Source organism: Schistocerca serialis, chromosome 1, assembly GCF_023864345.2.
Source record: "Schistocerca serialis cubense isolate TAMUIC-IGC-003099 chromosome 1, iqSchSeri2.2, whole genome shotgun sequence".
Classification (NCBI taxonomy): domain Eukaryota; kingdom Metazoa; phylum Arthropoda; class Insecta; order Orthoptera; family Acrididae; genus Schistocerca; species Schistocerca serialis.
In genome coordinates this window covers 827,705,228-827,727,927 of record NC_064638.1, presented here as the reverse complement: position 1 = coordinate 827,727,927, position 22,700 = coordinate 827,705,228, and positions in this window count along the sequence as shown.

Below are 22,700 nucleotides of genomic sequence, written 5' to 3'. Positions count from 1 at the left end.
AGATACGTTTGAAGTTCTCTAACGCTATCGATACAGCAATAAGGAATAGCGCAGTAGGCAGTACAGTTGAAGAGGAATGGACATCTCTAAAAAGGGCCATCACAGAAGTTGGGAAGGAAAACATAGGTACAAAGAAGGTAGCTGCGAAGAAACCATGGGTAACAGTAGAAATACTTCAGTTGATTGATGAAAGGAGGAAGTACAATCATCTTCCGAGAAAATCAGGAATACAGAAATACAAGTCGCTGAGGAATGAAATAAATAGGAAGTGCAGGGAAGCTAAGACGAAATGGCTGCAGGAAAAATGTGAAGACATCGAAAAAGATATGATTGTCGGAAGGACAGACTCAGCATACAGGAAAGTCAAAACAACCTTTGGTGACATTAAAAGCAACGGTGATAACATTAAGAGTGCAATGGGAATTCCACTGTTAAATGCAGAGGAGAGAGCAGATAGGTGGAAAGAATACATTGAAAGCCTCTATGAGGGTGAAGATTTGTCTGATGTGATAGAAGAAGAAACAGGAGTCGATTTAGAAGAGATAGGGGATCCAGTATTAGAATCGGAATTTAAAAGAGCTTTGGAGGACTTACGGTCAAATAAGGCAGAAGGGATGGATAACATTCCATCAGAATTTCTAAAATCATTGGGGGAAGTGGCAACAAAACGACTATTCACGTTGGTGTGTAGAATATATGAGTCTGGCGATATACCATCTGACTTTCGGAAAAGCATCATCCACACAATTCCGAAGACGGCAAGAGCTGACAAGTGCGAGAATTATCGCACAACCAGCTTAACAGCTCATGCATCGAAGCTGCTTACACGAATAATAACAGATGAATGGAAAAGAAAATTGAGAATGCGCTAGGTGACGATCAGTTTGGCTTTAGGAAAAGTAAAGGGACGAGAGAGGCAATTCTGTCGTTACGGCTAATAATGGAAGCAAGGCTACAGAAAAATCAAGACACTTTCATAGGATTTGTCGACCTGGAAAAAGCGTTAGACAAAATAAAATGGTGCAAGCTGTTCGAGATTCTGAAAAAAGTAGGGGTAAGCTATAGGGAGAGACGGGTCATATACAATATGTACAACAACCAAGAGGGAATAATAAGAGTGGACGATCAAGAACGAAGTGCTCGTATTAAGAAGGGTGTAAGACAAGGCTGTAGCCTTTCGCCCCTACTCTTCAATCTGTACATCGAGGAAGCAATGATGGAAATAAAAGAAAGGTTCAGGAGTGGAATTAAAATACAAGGTGAAAGGATATCAATGATACGATTCGCTGATGACATTGCTATCCTGAGTGAAAGTGAAGAAGAATTAAATGATCTGCTGAACGGAATGAACAGTCTAATGAGTACACAGTATGGTTTGAGAGTAAATCGGAGAAAGACGAATGTAATGAGAAGTAGTAGAAATGAGAACAGCGAGAAACTTAACATCAGGATTGATGGTCTCGAAGTCAATGAAGTTAAGGAATTCTACTACCTAGGCAGTAAAATAACCAATGACGGACGGAGCAAGGAGGACATCAAAAGCAGACTCGCTATGGCAAAAAAGGCATTTCTGGCCAAGAGAAGTCTACTAATATCAAATACCGGCCTTAATTTGAGGAAGAAATTTCTGAGGATGTACGTCTGGAGTAAAGCATTGTATGGTAGTGAAACATGGACTGTGGGAAAACCGGAACAGAAGAGAATCGAAGCATTTGAGATGTGGTGCTATAGACGAATGTTGAAAATTAGGTGGACTGATAAAGTAAGGAATGAGGAGGTTCTACGCAGAATCGGAGAGGAAAGGAATATATGGAAAACACTGATAAGGAGAAGCGACAGGATGATAGGACATCTGCTAAAACATGAGGGAATAACTTCCATGGTACTAGAGGGAGCTGTAGAGGGCAAAAACTGTAGAGGAAGACAGAGATTTGAATACGTCAAGCAAATAATTGAGGACGTAGGTTGCAAGTGCTACTCTGAGATGAAGAGGTTAGCGCAGGAAAGGAATTCGTGGCGGGCCGCATCAAACCAGTCAGTAGACTGATGACCAAAAAAAAAGAACAATTATCTCCAAAAGCTGTTTTTAATAGTTCGTAAGTCTCAGAAACTGATTTCCCGGTTTCAAAACAAAATTTCACACAAACTCGTTGCTCCGTTTTACGTCCATTTTCACGCAGACAGAATCCGGTAACAAGCCCTAACAGACCCACACTCAACCAGCTGCCACGAAGAACTGAATAAAGGAAACGCAGTTTCCTGTCAGAGGGCGTTCAAGGACAAGGCAATGACTCTGTGTACCTGCCCGCCAAACCAGTAAGCAGTAGCGGATCCATATATATTACTTAACATCTAATCAGATTTGGACTGCTAGCCACATGCAAAACTATTCTATTTACATGACGTGCAAGGTAAGTATTTACGTTTCTGACATACATTTTGTTTCTCAATGAACATGGTGTGTAGAATTTTTTTACAAGAAATATATATATAGGGTGGTACAATATGCAATGTGTGGTTTTCATGAACAATAAAACGGGCGAAAATGATGTTTATGTTGATCTCTATTCCAATTTTCTGTACACGTTCCAGAGCTATATACACTACTGGACATTAAAATAGCAACACCACGAAGATGACGTGCTACAGGCGCGAAATTTAACCAACAGGAAGAAGATGCTGTGATATGCAAATGATTAGCTTTTCAGAGCATTCACACAAGGTTAGCGCCGGTGGAGACACCTACAACGTGCTGACATGAGGAAAGTTTCCAACCGATTTCTCATACACAAACATCAATTGACTGGCGTTGCCTGGTGAAACATTGTTGTGATGCCTCGTGTAAGAAGGAGAAATGCGTACCATCACGTTTCCGACTTTGATAAAGGTCGGATTGTAGCCTATCGCGATTGCGGTTTATCGTATCGTGACATCCCTGCTCGCGTTGGTGGAAATCCAATGACTGTTAGCAGAATATGGAATCGGTGGGTTCAGGAGGGTAATACGAAACGCCGTGCTGGATCCCAACGGCCTCGTATCACTAGCAGTTGAGATGACAGGCATCTTATCCGCATGGCTGTATCGGATCGTGCAGCCACGTCTCGATCCCTCAGTCAACAGTTGGGGACGTTTGCAAGACAACAACCATCTGCACGAACACTTCGACGACGTTTGCAGCAGCATGGACTATCAGCTCGGAGACCATGGCTGCGGTTACCCTTGACGCTGCATCACAGACAGGAGCGCCTGCGATGGTGTACTCAACGACGAACCTGGGTGCACGAATGGCAAAACGTCATTTTTTCGGATGAATACACGTTCTGTTTACAGCATCATGATGGTGGCATCCGTGTTTGGCGACATCGCGGTGAACGCACATTGGAAGCGTGTATTCGTCATTGCCATACTGGCGTCTCACCTGGCGTGATGGTATGGGGTGAAATTGGTTACACGTCTCGGTCACCTCTTGTTCGTATTGACGGCACTTTGAAGAGTGGACGTTACATTTCAGATGTCTTACGACCCGTGGCTCTACCCTTCATTCGATCCCTGCAAAACCCTACATTTCAGCAGGGTAATGCACGGCCGCATGTTGCAGGTCCTGTACGGGCCTTTCTGGATACAGAAAATGTTCGACTGCTCCCCTGGCCAGCACATTCTCCAGATCTCTCACCAATTGAAAACGTCTGGTCAATGGTGGCCGAGCAACTGGCTCGTCACAATACGCCTGTCACAACTCTTGATGAACTGTGGTATAGTGTTGAAGCTGCTTGGGTAGCTGTACCTACACACGCCATCCAAGCTCTCTTTGACTCAATGCCCAGGCGTATCAAGGCCGCTATTACGGCCAGAGGTGGTAGTTCTGGGTACTGATTTCTCAGGATCTATGCACCCAAATTGCGTGAAAATGTAATCACATGTCAGTTCTAGTATAATATATTTGTCTAATGAATTCCCGTTTATCCTCTGCGTTTCTTCTTGGTGTAGCAATTTTAATGGCCAGTAGTGTTAGGTTAGATTAGTGTTTTTTAACGTTCCGCCGACAACGAGGTCATTAGAGACGGAGCGCAAGCTCGGGTTAGGGAAAGATGGGGAAGGAAATCGGCCGTGCCCTTTCAAAGGAACCATCCCGGCATTTTCCTGAAACGATTTAGGGAAATCACGGAAAACCTAAATCAGGATGGCTGGAGACGGGATTGGCCAGTAGTGTATATTTAAGTTTTGTGTCACATCGGTTCCAAGAGTTCTGGAACTTGTACTGAAAATTGGAATAGATATCAACAGATGGGCTTTTTATTGCTCATCAAAACCACACATTGCGTATTGTACCACCATACAGTGAGACCCTCAGAGGTGGTGATCCAGATTGCTGTACCCATCGGTACCTCTAATACCCAGTAGCACGTCCTCTTGCATTGATGCATGCCTGTATTTGTCGTGGCACACTATCCACAAGTCCATCAAGGCACTGTTGGTCAAGATTGTCCCACTCCTCAACAGCGATTCGGCGTAGATCTTCAGAGTGGTTGGTGAGCCATGTCGTCCATAAGCAGCCCTTTTCAATCTAACCCAGGCATTTTCGATGGGGTTCTTGTCTGGAGAACATGCTGGCCACTCAAGTCAAGAGATGTCGTTATCCTGAAAGAAGTCATTCACAAGATGTGTACGATGGGGGCGCGAATTGACGTCCATGAAGACGAATGCCTCGCCAATGTACTGCCAAAATGGTTTCACTATCGGTCGGAGGATGGCATTCACGTATTGTACAGCGTCTTCCATGAGCACCAGCAGCGTACGTCAGCCCCACATAATGCCACCCCAAAACAGCAGGGAACCTCCACCCTGCTCCACTCTCTGTACAGTGTGTATAAGGCGTTCAGCCTGACCGGGCTGCCTCCAAATACGTCCAGGACGATTGTCTGGTTGAAGGCATATGCGAACTCAATCGGTGAAGAGAACGTGATGCAAATCCTGAGCGCTCCATTTGGCATGTTGGGTCCAACTGTAACGCACTGCATGGTGTCGTGGTTGCAAAGATGGACCTCGCCATGGGCATTGGGAGTGAAGTTGCACGTCATGCAACCTATTGCGCACAGTTTGAGTCGTAACACGACGTCCTGTGGCTGCACAAAAAGCATCATTCAACATGGTGGCGTTGCTTTCAGGGTTCCTCCGAGACATAATCAGTAGGTAGGGGTCATCTACTGAAGTAGCAGCCCTTTGGCGACCTGAGAGAGGCATGTCATCGAAACTTCCTGTCTCTCTGTATCTCCTCCATGTTTGAACAACATCGCTTTGGTTCACTCCGAGATGCCTGGACACTTCCCTTGTTGAGAGCCCTTCCTGGCACAAAGTAACTATGCGGACGCGATCTAATAACGGTGTTGACAATCTGGGCATGGTTGAACTACAGACAACACGAGCCGTGTACCTCTTTCCTGGTGGAGTGACTGGAACTGATCAGCTGTCAGACCCGCTCCAACTAACAGGTGCTGCTCTTGCATGGTTGTTTACATCTTTGGACGGGTTTAGCAACATCTCTAAACAGTCAAAGGGACTGTGATGCAATATCCACAGTCAACGTCTATCTTCGGTAGTTCTGGTAACGGGGTATATATACAGGGTGAGTCACCTAACGTTACCGCTGCATATGTTTCGTAAACCACATCAAATACTGACGAACCGATTCCACAGACCGAACATGAGGAGAGGGGCTAGTGTAATTGGTTGATACAAACCATACAAAAATGCACGGAAGTATGTTTTTTAACACAAACCTACGTTTTTTTAAATGGAAACACGTTAGTTTTGTTAGCACATCTGAACATATAAGCAAATACGTAATCAGTGCCGTTTGTTGCATTGTAAAATGTTAATTACATCCGGAGATATTGTAACCTAAAGTTGACGCTTGAGTACCACTCCTCCGCTGTTCGATCGTGCGTATCGGAGAGCACCGAATTACGTAGGGATCCAAAGAGAACGGTGATGGACCTTAGGTACAGAAGAGACTGGAACAGCACATTATGTCCACATGCTAACACCTTTTTATTGGTCTTTTTCACTGACGCACATGTACATTACCATGAGGGGTGAGGTACACGTACACCACGTGGTTTCCGTTTTCAATTACGGAGTGGAATAGAATGTGTCCCGACATGTCAGGCCAATAGAAGTTCAATGTGGTGGCCATCATGTACCGTGTGTACCGTAATGTGCCTACAACCTCAGAGGATATGAAACAACGTATTGTGGCAGCCTGCGGCGTCATTACACCAGACGTACTGCGGCGTGTACGACATTCATTACGCCAGAGATTGCAATTGTGTGCAGCAAATGATGGCCACCAAATTGAACATCTATTGGCCTGACATGTCGGGACACACTCTATTCCACTCCGTAATTGAAAACGGAAACCACGTGTGTACGTGTACCTCACCCCTCGTGGTAATGTACATGTGCGTCAGTGAAAAAGACCAATAAAAAGGTAATAGCATGTGGACGTAATGTGCTGTTCCAGTCTCTTCTGTACCTAAAGTCCATCACCGTTCCCTTTGGATCCCTACGTAATTCGGTGCTCCCCGATACACACGATCGAACAGCGGAGGAGTGGTACTCAAGCGTCAACTTTAGGTTACAATATCTCCGGATGTAATTAACATTTTACAATGCAACAAACGGCACTAATTACGTATTTGTTTATATGTTCAGATGTGCTAACAAAACTAACGGGGTTCCATTTTAAAAAACGTAGGTTTGTGTTAAAAAACATACTTCCGTGCATTTTTGTATATATATATATATATATATATATATATATATATATATATATATATATATATATATATATATGTGTGTGTGTGTGTGTGTGTGTGTGTGTGTGTGTGTGTGTGTGTGTACAAGTATACACAGTACACACAAATACTTACACATTCCTCTCACACATGGTGTGCATAATAATTAAATTTTCACGCACACACACACAAATACTTACACTATGATAAAAGGGCCATAGGGTCATACTATTCAGCAACATTTACACCCAATCTCATTCTCTCCCTCTCACTCAGTTCGAGTCCCTCATGCCTTCTCAACAACTGAATAGTGTGAGTAATGGACAGTTTCAGTCCTATCATCACAAATGAGCCTTTTATCGTCATAAGTCGATAGGCTGCCTTTAGATTGCAGCACAGTGTCCACCTCACGTCCTCTTTGGATCACATTCTAGTTCGCTGCACCATAAGCTGGGGCTGCACCATTCCAAACTCCACTCTACAGAGGGCACTCGATACCACATGATGCACACCCTTAGCCTTCCTCAGTGTGCCACCTTCCAACGTGTGATAAACAAACATTTTTGCTGGCAGACCTGTGAACTCCACAATCAGTTAACCATTTGCTCGTCTTTCATTAGACTGATAACCTCCTTGTTCTGTGGGACAATACCGTAAGAATTACCGCCCTTGATGAAGCTGTGTTGAATTCTTCACCATGGTACCTCATTACTTCATATGGATGACAGTTCTTCACCCAATAAATGAACCTGTCTATATCCATATAAAGTTACTTAGGATCAGCGAAATGAGGTTTTGGAAGCTCATAACAGAATCAGCACATAAGGAATTTGGACAGTTCTAGTATGCACATCTCACATTGACAGGTTTCATAATTCTACTGCAAACTTTGCCATTTACACAGCAACGAAATTCTAGGTGAATATTGTGACCTGTTTAAAATTTGGCCTAGAGATGAGAGTTCTTACTCCCCAACGCCTATCCGATTTGGTTCTAATCAAAATTTCATGATGTTCCCTCAAATTCGCCATTGTTTTACTGAAAATTGAATTATTCATTCATTTTAAAAAATCTCTCTCAAAGTCAAACATCACGGAAGCCCTCAGTGCTGTATTCAAATCAATATATTCCTTCAACCAGAGATAGCCTGGATGTTTCTAACCAGCCTCATCCTCAATCTGAGGCAATACTGGAGATTGTGATAGTGAATACTGTATCTCTGCTTATTCCTGAGTATTGTCATCAGTTTTTGGATGACGGCTCCTTGTGGAACTAGAACCAGTGAGCACATCATGCAAATTAATAGGACATGTGAGTTCTGTCTCCAACACATACCCCATATCAGAAATAGCCTCCATACCCTCCATATTGCCACCTTCTACTTCTTCTTCAGTAGTGCTACAGCCCTTGGTGAGCCTTGGCTTCTTCAGCAATCTTCCTCCATACTTCTCGGTTATTTGCTGCTCTTTTCCACCCCCGGACTCCCATACTGGAGATATCCATTATTACCTCGTCGATCCATCTTCTTCTAGGTCTCCCTTTTCGCCTAACTGAATGGATCACACCTTTCATCATTTTCTTTGGAATTATATCCCCTGCCATTCTCTCCAAGAGTCCTAGCCATTGTATTCGTTGTTATTTCGCAAATTTTACTATGTCCCTGCCTTGTATTTACTCTTGTAATTCGGCATTGTAGCGTATTCTCCAGCCTTCTTCCTCCCTTATTGGCCCATAGATTTTGCGTAGTATTTTCCACTCAATGGCTCTTAGTGCATTTCTATCGTGTTCTGTCAACGTCCATACCTCTGAGCCGTATGTGACAACTGGGCGGACTGGGAAAGTATATATTAGCAATTCAGTTTTTCTTGTAACAAAGCTATTTTTGAAAAGTTGCATATTTGCGAAGTAAGCTCTGTTTCCTGCTTGTATTCTTTCCCTTATAGCCTTTCCAATACTGTTATAATTTGTTATTGGGGCTTCCGAGTAGTTAAAAGAGGACACTGCATTGAAGCATTTCCCATTGAGGTTTAGGTTTTTAGGGGTTCTTCTGGCCTCAGATTGTGACATTACCGTATATTTTGTTTTGTTTTCATTTACTATGAGGCCAATTTTTAGGGCTTTTGTTTCCATTGCCCAAAATGTATTTCTTCCTACTATATCAATGTCATCAGCGTATGCACATATCTGGCACGTTTTCATAAATATGGTGCCTCTTTTGTTGATTTTATTTACTGCACTATGCAGAGCAATATTGAATAGGATAGTGGAGAGACTATCCCCTTGCTTCACACCTTTATTAAAGTCAAAGCTTTCACTTGTTCTGCTAAGGACCTTTACTTTTGCTCTCGTCTCTGTCATTGACATTCTGATTAGTCTTATTAATTTAGCACATATACCAACTTCTTTCAGTACTCTGTATAGTTCTTGCCGATTTATGCTGTCAAATGCTTGTTTGAAGTCGATTAATTGGAAATGCAGATCTATGTCATATCCACAGAACTTTTCCATCATTTGTCTTATCACAAATATTTGATTGGTTGTTCCTCTGTCTGGTCAAAAGCCACACTGATTTTTCCACCTAATTCCTTGCATTGTTCTTTGGGCGCCCATCAAAACTCTCCCTATCGTCAGTTATGATCGAGAATGCATACAAAAATTATGATTTTTGCAGTTTGCCCGAATTTTCCGACTATTCTTTGTAACTGTCACGACTTTCTCCTAATAACTTTTCCAGTACCATAACGGAAAAAAAAACAAAGGAAGAATTACGCATACCCATTGTTCGCATCGTGAGCTATGGCCTTGAGTTCATACAAAAATTCCATAGAAAAAAGCTCTTTCAGATTTATCCCAAATTTTCCTGTTTCCCAGCAACCTTATAATTTTTATTTCCCTTATAAGTTTATTCGGACTACTTCGAATCTTTTTTTAAATTATCCAAATCAGTCCAGCCATTCTCAATTGATGCACTTACCAACAAACAGCACTTAATTTTTATTTATTCAGATACGTTCTATATGTAAGACACATAACTTTGTTTCCTAGAGTCTCTCTGAACTCTCAACATTGACTAGCAGTCGTAGAAACACTAGCATCATGTTAGTTTCGTAAAGTCTCACTGGATTCGTGCTACCTTCATAAGATCCGTACGCTCAGTATGAACGGAGAGTAGTGTGATGATTATCTGAGGACAATCTGAGTGTGGCGGCGTAAAGAGACGCGCGGACCAATCACAGATGCAGGCAGTGAAGTGATGCGAATTCGGCGTCCTCTGGTGGCGTTTCTAGAACCACTTGACGGCGTCTCGCGACCTCTCTCTAGCAGCGGCGGCTCGCGGTGGCCGATTTAAATGTTTCTTCTGCGGAGATGAGAGAGGCGCGCGACGCGCAGTATGCTATCAACGAAGAAACAATCGACAGCGCATTTAAAATATTATAATTACTCCGAAACGACGTTTCGGATCTCCGAGATTAAGTCGTGATTCAATTTGTCTTTCTGAATTATATGATACTAGCAGCAGAAATTATTAAAGTTCCACTCGAAACAGCAATGCTGATACAGATATCTCTGTAGTTAACATAGGACAATTAAAAAATTGCCATGTGATCTCTCCACTGGCAAAAATACTCCCTTCTAGCCTTTGGGAGAGGGCCGCCAAGGAGGAAGCCACCTCGAGTAAAAGAGCGGGTAAGATTCTACGAGTGGAATACACGCAGTCTACATGTGATAGGGAGTGTAAAGAACCTGAAACGAGAAATTCATCGCTCAGAAAGTAACGAGGATCAGAAAAGTGAAAAGAAAAGCAGATGAGGATTTCTGTTCAAGTAACTGTAGAGTAATATCAACAGCAACAGGAAATGGCATTACGAAAGTAGTGTATATGTTGGCAGCAAGTCAAGGAATGTCTTAGGGAACTGGTTTAAAAATTATTATATCAAAGACTCCAGTCAAGTCTTCTCCAAGTTTTCTTCCAGGGTAACTTCAGCTATGCCTACGTGACCCAAACTGCCTGCCTTTCAGAACCAAAGCATTTATGACCGGTTAAAGCTGGTGACAAGAGATGAATTCAGCCCTCTATTGAAGTTACTAGCGATTTCACACTACTGGTTTAGCCAATAGTGGGCGTGAGAGGCAGGTCACGTGTGTGGATGCCAGAGGTTCAGTATAGTAGAACTGTTGCTTCTCTCTTTTGTCCCTGCGCCCCACAATCGGCCACCAACAAAACTTAATATGAACCGCCTTCTCTCGAGGCGCCCACCTTCCTTAGGTTGTTCGATCTCCTAAACTGGCATACTCCTGGTAACTTCCTGCCCTAGGCGCGCCCATTCTATCCCGTATACTAAAACACACTCTAAGACAAATAAGAACGGCTCATAACGAAGGAATTATCCGGATGAGACGAAAATCTGTAGATGTGCTATACATGTAAAGACAGACAATTGATTACAGTTTCAGAAAACTTGGGTGATTTATTCACGAGAAAGAGCACCACAAATGGAGCATGTCAAAAATGCATCGGTCTATCTCTGGTCCTTATGCAAGCAGTTATTCAGCTTAGAACTGATTGGTGGAGTTTTTGGATGTCCTCCTGAGAGATATAGTGCCAAGTGCTGCGTTAGATCGTCAAAATCCCGAGACGGTTGGAGGGTTCTGCCCGTAATGCTCCAAATGTTCTGAATTGGGGAGATACGTCAGTCTTGGTGGCCAAGGTAGGTTTGATGACCACGAAGACAAGCAGCAGAAACTCTCGCCGTGTGCGAGTGGGCGTTATCTTGCTGAAATGAATCGGTCTATCTCTGGTCCTTATGCAAGCAGTTATTCAGCTTAGAACTGATTGGTGGCGGGTACCAGGTTGAGATTCATTGGGAGAGTGCTTAGAAAATGTAGTCCATCAACAAAGGAGGTGGCTTACAAAACACGCGTTCGACCTATACTTGAGTATTGCTCATCAGTGTGGGATCCGTACCAGATCGGTCTGACGGAGGAGATAGAGAAGATCCTAAGAAGAGCGGCGCGTTTCGTCACAGGGTTATTTGGTAACCGTGATAGCGTTACGGAGATGTTTAATAAACTCAAGTGGCAGACTCTGCAAGAGAGGCGCTCTGCATCGCGGTGTAGCTTGCTCGCCAGGTTTCGAGAGGGTGCGTTTCTGGATGAGGTATCGAATATATTGCTTCCCCCTACTTATACCTCCCGAGGAGATCACGAATGTAAAATTAGAGAGATTAGAGCGCGCACGGAGGCTTTCAGACAGTCGTTCTTCCCGCGAGCCATACGCGACTGGAACAGGAAAGAGAGGTAATGACAGTGGCACGTAAAGTGCCCTCCGCCACACACCGTTGGGTGGCTTGCGGAGTATAAATGTAGATGTAAATGTAAGCCCAGGATGGCTTGCTGTTAAGGGCAAAACAACGGGGCGTAGAATAGCGTCGACCTGCCGCTCTGCTGTAAGGGTGCCGCGGATGACAACCAAAGGGGTCCTCCTATGGAATGAAATGGCAGTCCAGACTATCACTTGTGATTACCCGGCCGTATGGCAGACGACAGCCGGGTTGGTATCGTACCACTGTCCGGGAGGTCTCCAGAAACGTCTTCGGAGCTCAGTTCGAAGCGGGATTCATGACTGAAGACAATTCCACTCCAGTTAGGGGGTTTCCAGGCCTAAGACATGACTGACGCCCTGAACAACAGTGGAATACAAACCTGACTATAGCCCGCCATACGGCTTGACAATCAGGTGTGATGGTCTGGGGCGCCATTTCTTTTCATAGCGGGACCCCTATGGTTGTCATCCGCGACACCCAAACAGCACAGCGATACGTCGGCGATATTCTGCTCCCCGTTTTGTTGTCCTTCATGGAAAGCCATCCTGTTCTTACTTTTCTATAATGCCAGCCCGCACATGGTGAAATTTTGCATTACTTGTCTTCTCGCTCGCGAAATCCTACCTTGGGCCACAAGATCGCCGAATCTCTAGCCAATTCAATATTATGGGTAGAGCCCTCCAACCAGGTCGGAATTTTGACGATCTAACACGCAAGTTGGACAGACTCTGGCACGGTACCCCTCAAGAGGATATCCAACAACTCTATCAATCAATGTCAAGGCGAATAACTGCTCGCATAAGAACCAGAGGTGGGCTGACGCATTACTGACTTGTTCAATTTGTGAAGCTTTTTCTATTGGACAAATCATCCAGTTTCTTCTAAAATTGTAATTATTTGTTTATTAGTACATGTACATCATATCCACAGATTTTCGTGCCATTCGTATAATTCCCTTTTTCAGCCTTATAGTGTATGTGCTCTATTTGACTAAATTTCCTGGTCTCGTGTAACATTAGGCCTGGATGCCCATTCCCAAGTCTTGACCGCTTGATCATCACTTGTGCAGTAGAATTCCTTATGAATAAGAAGCTATAACAGAGAGTGAACCACACTGGAACATTTCAGTGATGTGGTTACTCTCACCAGAATCAAAAGCAAACCAACTCTAACAGCAACAGTTCAGGTATACATGGCGACGTTACAAACTGAATATGAAGAGATAGAAAAATATTCAGACACTAATCGGGTAACTCTATAAAGGGAGATGAAAATCTAATAAAACTGAGGCATTGGAACGCAACAGTAGGGAAAGAAGCAGAAGAGAATACGTACTACGTAATAGGAATGAGATAGGAGAAAGATTGCTTGAGCTCTGCAACAAATTTCCGCCAGTACACCAAATACGCTGTTCAAGAGTCACAAGAGGATACTTGGAAAGGCCTTAAGATATGGAAAAATACCATCTACGTCATATCATGGTCTCTCAGACTTTGCGAAGTCAGTTATTAGACTGTAAGCTTTACCCAGGATCACGATTTATCAATGATGTTGAGCGTGTTGAATTTTAAGAGAGCCGTTAGGAAGAATCAGCGGGTAAAGAAGTGCGATACTGATGTACTGAGGAATGATGATGTGATTTTGAAGTTCTCCAACGTTGCAGATAGTACGATAATGAGTACCACAGCAGACAGTTTCGTTGAAGAGGAATTGATTTCTCTACAAAGGGCAATCGCGGATGCTGGACAGACAAATATAGGTACGAGGACGGTAACTAAAAACAACTTTGGATAACAGAAGAAATACTTTGACCGTTTTATGAAGGTAATACAATAATTTTCAGCGAAACACAGAAATGCTCAACATAAGTCCCTTAGAAATGAAGCTGAAAGGAAGTGGAGGCAACTAATGCGAAACGCCTGTAGGAAAAATGTGAAAGAATCGAAAGGAAAGTGGTTGTCGGAAGGGTAGATTCAGCAGAAAGAAAACAACCTTCGATGAAATCAAAGCAAAAGTACCAATGTTAACAGTGCGAAAGGAATTTCGCTGTTAAATTCAAAGGAGAGGGCGGATTGATCGAAAGAATACGCTGAAGGCCTCGACAAGAGAGAGTAACTGTCAGCTAACGTGATAGAAGGAGATATACGTAATTCGGTAGGGATACATAACATTCCTTCCGAATTTCTAAAATCTGGGGAACGTGGTAACCAAATGACAATGAAGAATCTATGGAACTGAAGACATACCATCAGACTTTCAGCAAAATATCACCCACACAGTCCCGAGGACAGGGAAGGGTATATAAATGCGAGAACTATTGCACAATCAGCTAAACGACACATGAATCCAAGCTCCTGAGAAGAGTAATACACAGAATAACTGGAAAGAAAATTGAGGATCTGTTAGATAACGATCACGTTAGGAAAACTAAAGGCGCCAGGGAGACAGTGCTGACGTTGCGCTTGACGTTAGAGGCAAGAATTAAGAAAAATCAAGAAACCTTAGCAGGATTCGTCGACCTAGAAAAAGCGTTCGACAACGTAAATGGCGCCAGGTGTCAGTAATTCTCAGAATAATAGATATAAACTATGGAGAAAGTCGGATAATATACAATATCTACAAGAACCATGAGGGAACAATCAGAATGGAAGATCAAGAACGAAGTGCTCGGATTAAAAAGAGTGTGAGACAAGTATGCACTCTCTCTCCCGTACCGTTCAATCTATCCGTCGGAGAAGCAATGACGGAGAGAAATTTTCAGAAACTGGATTAACATACAGCTTGAAAAGATAACAAAGATAAGATCTGCTGATGACACTACTATCCTCGGCGAATGTGAGGAAGGATTACAGGACCTACTGAATGAAATTAAGTCTAATGCTAACTTGTCGACACTAAAGAAAATACACTCTTGGGACCAACGCTGGGGATTTGTGCATGGATCAGTGTCACTGGAAACGATCTTCTCTTAGAATATATATGCAGTAAACTGTAACCAGCAATAGAGCTAATTGTATTATGACCACTGAGTGTCTCGACAAAAAGAATTGAGATACTAGCAGTTTTAAAATTGATCTCAATTTGTTAGGGTGCTGAAATAGATGTTGCAAATAGGACTCTGCTATAGTGTTTGTTGAACGTATCGCACTGTATAGACAGTAGTCTACCTGCCTGCAATCAGTGCTTTCCTTAAATAGTCGATGTTTCTTTAGGAGTTATCACTATCGTTTGTGCCCTAGAGAACGAATTTGTCATCTTTAGCTCTTATGTTAAGCACATGTTCCATGGAGCCCAATCAACCATTCGCAAACACATGAGCAATAGTTTAACTATACTGCTTCCATTTTTGATGTTTTCCCCATATCATTCCAGATGAATACTGGGTTGTCTTCCACTAACTGGCATTAATAGATGTCAACCCTTTTCATCGTACTTCTTCTTACTATTATTATTTCGTATAAGCCAACTAAGGACCACGACATTCAACTGTTTCGTTTGGAATGGGCTTTGACATTTGCACAGTAGTTACGCATCCTCTGGCTGTGTTGTTCCTTCCTCTCCTTCTGTTATTCCCAATTCCTGAAGATCTTTCTCCACTTCCACCGACCATAGTGGCTTGGTCTTCCTCTTTTGCCAGTAACATAGAAGCTGGTTGAAAATTATGTCACGAAGCATCGTATAAACGTGTCCGTAAAATGCTAGACATCTTTTCCTAGCTGCATCTGTGATTCTTTCACAGTAGTCGTAGAGCTCTCGGTTGGGTCGCCTTTTACAATTATCACCCTCCTTGACTGTCCCCAGTAACTTCCTCATTATCTTTCTCTCCTGGATTTCGACCTTTTCAGTACATCCCTTCCTACTGAGTATTAAACGTTCTGAAGCATATAAGGCTTCAGGATGCATGACTGTCTGGTAGCGCTTCAGTTCAGTGTTACGGGAGAGACATTTTTTATTATAAGTATTCTTGGTCAGCTGGTATGCCAACTCTAGCTTGTTTACTCGAGTTGATAGTGCTGTTCCTTCAGATAGATTAGGTTCCAGCCATTCTCACAAGTACTTAAACTTGTTCGTTTTCTTGATCTCTCCCTGGTCTGGATGCAGTGTATTAGGAGATTCACCTATGTTCGTGATGTAGTGCGTTTTTTTTACGTGATAGGTGAAGCCCAACCTTTGATGCTTACTATCTGAGAACGTTGAGTTGTTCACTGAAGTTTCTACTGAATCTGATAGAAGTGCTAGGCAATCAACATTGAGCCCATTGCACTTATGTCCCAGAGAGATACCATTTCATCGTACTTCAATATTATTATTGTTGTTATCATTATTTTGCCATGTGAGGTGGCACAGTGGTTAGCACATTGGATTCGCTTTCGGATGGACGACGTTTCAAATACATGTCTGGATTTTAGATTCTGGTTTTCCGTGATTTTCTTAAATCACTTAAGGCAAATTCTGGGATGGTTTCTTTGAAAAAGTATGGCTGATTTCCTTGCCCATCCTTTCTTAATTCTTTAGAGACCACGTGTCGACGAGGCACTGAACTCTAAATATTCCTTCCTTGTTAAGTTTCGAAAAAGAAGTAATGTTCCATATAGTTTATTTATAATGATAAATGTTTTTGTTTTGATTCCGATTTTCATTCTGGTACCTCACAGTGCCATTTTCACTGTTTTCTTTTTTCGTAATAAGGCCTGTGTACATTCAACGTAATCTATGACATCGTGTCATTGACGCAAATATAAAATTTATTTAAAAATTGTGTAAAAATAGAAATGTTTCTCACATTCCTCACTGGAACTGTTTCTACGCTCTCTGCTGAATGTGAAAGTACTTTTTATTTTTGTGTTTGATTTTAAAGGGATAGGTTACAATTATTAAGGTTTATTCCGAAATCTTTTCTTTATTTATTAACTGCAAGTGTCTTACTTATACCGGTGTCTCTCCTAACGCTCGTCAGGTGCCTTTTCAAATTGTTCAGATGGCTCTGAGCACTATGGGACTTAACTTCTGAGGTCATCAGTCCCCTAGAACTTAGAACTACTTAAACCTAACTAACCTAAGGACATCACACACATCCATGGCCGAGGCAGGATTCGAACCTGCGACCGTAGCGGTCGCGCGGTTCCAGACTGTAGCGCCTAGAACCGCTCGGCCACTCTGGCCGGCAAAAGGTCGATATCGTGTTGATGTATGGCTATTGTGATCAAAATGCCCAACGGGCGTGTGCTATGTATGCTGCTCGGTATCCTGGACGACATCATCCAAGTGTCCGGACCTTTCGCCGGATAGTTACGTTATTTAAGGAAACAGGAAGTGTTCAGCCACATGTGAAACGTCAACCACGACCTGCAACAAATGATGATGCCCAAGCAGGTGTTTTAGCTGCTGTAGCGGCTAATCCGCACATCAGTAGCAGACAAATTGAGCGAGAATCGGGAATCTCAAAAACGCCGGTGTTGAGAATGCTACATCAACATCGATTGCACCCGTACCATATTTCTATGCACCAGCAATTGCATGGCGACGACTTTGAACGTAGTGTACAGTTCTGCCACTGGGCACGAGAGAAATTACGGGACGATGACAGGTTAACGTATGGTGCGGCATTATGGGAGGAAGGATAATTGGCCCCCATTTTATCGATGGCAATCTAAATGGTGCAATGTGTGCTGATTTCCTACGTAATGTTCTACCGATGTTACTACAAGATGTTTCACTGCATGACAGAATGGCGATGTACTTCCAACATGATGGATGTCTGCCACATAGCTCGCCTGCGGTTGAAGCGGTATTGAATAGCATATTTCATGACAGGTGGATTGGTCGTCGAAGCACCATACCATGGCCCGCACGTTCACCGGATCTGACGTCCCCGGATTTCTTTCTGTGGGGAAAGTTGAAGGATATTTGCTATCGTGATCCACCGACAACGCCTGACAACATGCGTCAGCGCATTGTCAATGCATTTGCGAACATTAAGGAAGACGAACTACTCGGTGTTGAGAGTATTACCAAATGCATTGAGGTTGACGGACATAATTTTCAGCATTTATTGCATTAATGTGGTATTTACAGGTAATCACGCTGTAACAGCATGCGTTCTCAGAAATGATAAGTTTGCAAAGGTACATGTATCACATTGAAACAACCGAAATAAAATGTTCAAATGTAGCTATGATCTGTATTTTAATTTAAAAAACCTACCTGTTAACAACTGTATGCTGCCGTTCAGATCAGCACTTGGGCGAATGTTCTCTTGGTAAACCCTATTTTTCTGGTAGCCCCACAACCAGAAATCACAGGAACTGAGGTCAGGTGACCGTGGTGGCCAATCATTTGGAAACGATCGGCTGATAATTCAGTCGTTTCCAGATGTGTTGCGGAGAAGCAGGTGGACTTCACTTGGGATGTACGGGGTAGTCAGTATACCTACGGACATGCTTCCTTCTGCGGTGCAGAATGCAATTCTGCGCTTTCAGACTCTTCTGGGCGCCATTTTGAGCCCCTTTTGTGGCAGTAATGGTACCGGAATGTAATAGTATGACGTACCGTAGCAGCACATTAAAAGTGTTTCAATTGAATTGATTTTGCATTTTCTCTTCCCCATGTCATTGACACTAATGCTACCGAGTTTGGTAGTCTTACGGTGATTAGTTTCCGTGTTATAACTTGTTAAATACGGAAAGTTTAATTATAGTCACCCAGTATAATTGTGTCAATTTCCTTTCTTGTTGCCGTCTTCTCCATAACATTTTTAGAATCACGGTGTCGCACATCGCACAAAAATACATTTTCACGCACCAAATCAGTCTTTCTGTTTCTGCAGTCATCTTGTGCGTACATGTCCACCATCTACCATCTGCACACCGCGGGCAAGGGCGAGCTACCGCGGGCGGGCGCCTCCTGTTTGCTCAGGTAGCTACACAGTGCCCGCGGCGTGTGCCCGCGTAGGTTGCGCGCTCCCTGTTTGACATGTCCCTCATGCTCTCCTACATGGAAGACGTTATACAGGTGGACTAGCAGTAAAATACGAGTTTAATGACAGGTACAAATATTTATCAACACTTTGTCAATAAATTATTGACTGCCTCGACGCTATTACAATGAACGTTTAACGTTATACTTAAATAAAGAATTTCGATGGTAACATTTCATCAACCCCAAAAGTTTGTCGCCCCAAACGTTTGTCGCCCTGTGGAGCTGCACATATTGCACCTGCCTAAATACGGCCCTTTGTGCATTCCCCTAATTTTGGTGTGTATGTGGAAAAGACTTCCTGTAGTCCAGAGAAGAGGACTTTTGGAAAAGGAGCTACTCTGAAATCTCAAGCACGCAAATTTATATACAGATTGCGTTTTCACACCAAAACGGAAAAGGACAACTGGTTGAAATGGCTCTGAGCACTATGGGATTTAATTTCTGAGGTCATCGGTCCCCTAGAACTTAGAGCTACTTAAGCCTAACTAACCTAAGGACATCACAAACATCCATGCCCAAGGCAGGATTCGAACCTGCGACCGTAGCGGTAGCGCGGTTCCAGGCTGTAGCGCCTAGAACCGCTCGGCTACTCCGGCCGGCGGAAAAGGACAATTGTGGGCCTTTGATACCAGTGAGTAAAGTGATTGAAAGAGTAACAGAAGCATTGAACACTTTTCAGCGACAGTGAAAATTGTCACAACCGATAAAGATGCTGCCACTTCAGCTGAGAGCCCTGTTATTGTGACACCTGGAAAGTCACGGAAGAGATCGTGTAATGTGACTGAAGCAGACAACTATACAAAAGTGCTGTCAGGTGACATATACACGCGTACTACAGCAGGAAGGACTACCCGACACTTAAAGAGTTGATGGCATCGCTGTCAGGCAATGGTTTGTTCACAGGCAGAACTACAAGTCTCTCTACTGTCTAAAATGAAATTGGTTTCCGATGGGAAAAGTACTCAGGAAGAAAGGCACTAATAGAATGCCGAAACATTGTGCCATGGAGACGTCGTTTCCTGCTTGAGTTGCTAGCAATGAAACGGGAGAATGTAATGTGAACTGACAAAACATTGATAAACATGTGTCATGCACGATCCGTCGCGTGAACAGACGACACGCGCCGGAAGTATGAGCGTGCCAACTGGTAAGTGCTTCGCGGGATTAGCCGAGCGGTCTGGGCGCTGCAGTCATGGACTGTGCGGCTGGTCCCGGCAAGGTTCGAGTCCTCCCTCGGGCATGGGGGTGGGTGTTTGTCCTTAGGATAATTTAGGTTAAGTAGTGTGTAAGCTTAGGGACTGATGACCTTAGCACTTAAGTCCCATAAGATTTCACACACACACACATACACACACACACACACACACACACACACGCACACACACAACTGGTAAGTGCGGCAATTAATTATGGATCAAATGGTTCAAATGACTCTGAGCACTATTGGACTTAACATCTGAGGTCATCTGTCCCCTAGAACTTAGAACTACTTAAACCTAACTAACCTAAGGACATCACACATATCCATGCCCAAGGCAGGATTCGAACCTGCGACCGTAGCAGTCACGCGGTTCCGGATTGAAGCGCCTAGAACCGCTCGGCCACTGCGGCCGGCTGATTAATTATGGTTCATGCTGGTTCTATGACCGGTGTTGTGCCTGGTGCTGTGACGACGTTTCAGTCACAAAAAACTTTCAATTAGGCTACCACGAGGAAATGAATGCAGGTACATTTAAAGACTGGTTCATTACTCGTTTGCTATCAAATGTCTGTTCTGGTAGTGCCATTCTGCACAATTAAATAAGGCACAAACGGCTGCTGCAAGGAGAGACGAAACAGTCAGCTGGTTGAAAGATAGTAAAATAGGTTTTGAACAGAAAATGCGAAAAGCGGAACTTCTGGAAGTAGTAAAAAAGAATCCCATCCAGGGAAGTTCGGCCGCCGGATTTTAAGGCTTATTTCAGGTGACGCCACACTGATCGACTTGCTCGTCGGTGATGACGGTGAGGGCGACACAACACCCACTCCACGAGCGGAGAAAATCTCCAACCCGGCGGGCCCCGCTGCATGATAGGCAAGCACACTACCACTCAACTAATCAGGCGGACTCGGGAACTCGTGTTACGATAAAAGCCACAGAAGACGCAATATATAATTGATACGTTAGCAGAGAACCACGGCTGTAAAATTATACATCTTCCACCGTACCACTGGCATGACAACGCTATCGAACTTGTCTGGGCTCAAACAAAAGCAGATATCGCGGAGCGTAACAAAATCTTCACGGTGCGAGACACAGAGGGGCTGCTAAATGAAGCTGTCACACGAATAAAGCCAGAAAATTGGAATAACGCCGTGAACAATGTGTAGAAATACATAACAACGTCGAACATAGAAGAAGGCGTAAGGGAAGAATGCTCTAAGCACTATGGGACTTAAACAACATCTGAAGTCATCAGTCTCCTAGACTTAGAACTACTTAAACCTAACTAACCTAAGGACATCACACACATCCATGTCCGAGGCAGGATTCGAACCTGCGACCGTAGCAGCAGCGCGGTTCCAGTTTGAAGCGCCTAGAACCGCTCGCCCACAGTGGCCGGCCAGAATAGTGAATTTCTTTCTCAGACGACGAGGTCAGCAGCAGCGAAGATACCAAAACACGTGACGTGTGACGAGAGATGATCAGGCAGATGACGATCATCTTGCTGTTTCCGTTCTCCAGCCACGAAAAACAAACGCAACTTCTACATTCAATACTTTATGTGTAACATTTATGCATTTCGTTGTACCTTGCTAATGTCGAAAATCTGTTTGTGTGTGTTTGTGCAAAGAAGCAAACCTTGCAAGCGCAAGAGGAACAAAAAAGTTTAATCATGCAACACATCGCTCAGTAGAATGCTGCCAAAAAGAATACTGCAATGAGTTGAGCAGCATTGTTAGGATCTATAGGGGAGGGGGAGGTCTGTCAACCCACTCACCACCCTGCTAAAGTTCGTGTCATGTAAGAAGGCGGCCCAATTTTCAGCCATTCTGCGCATACCCCTCCACTAGCCACTGGCGACCAATAATATTTCCGGCCGCGGTAGGCGAGCGGTTCTAGGTGCTTCAGTCAGGAACCGCGCGACAGGTTCGAATCCTGCCTCGGGCTTCAAGTAATAAGAGAGTTTTTAGTTCACAGAAGTGACACAGCTGCAGCACGAACTATATCACATATACAAATTCACGATACGAGAGAAGGAGGTAGTTCAACAGTGTATTACGTTGATGAAAGATGGGTCAATTAGAATCATTCCAAGAAGATCTGCTGGAAAATGAGCGATGTTACTGGCGGTTTTAAGGACTCGTAGGGATAGGTTCTCGGATAATTATTCTGCATGCTGACTCTTCTTCTGATTTTATTTCTAAGAATAAACTTGTATTTACGTGTAAGGAAAGCAGCAGTGTCTATCATTCGGCAATGAACATTGTCAGTTTCGTGACGTGACTCACAATTCTTGTCATACCTTCCTTCAAAGTCGGCCATTGCCAATTATAATTCAACTGTTATAGAGAAAACATCAACTAGGTACAAACACCAGAAAAGCCGATATTTTTCCCCGGC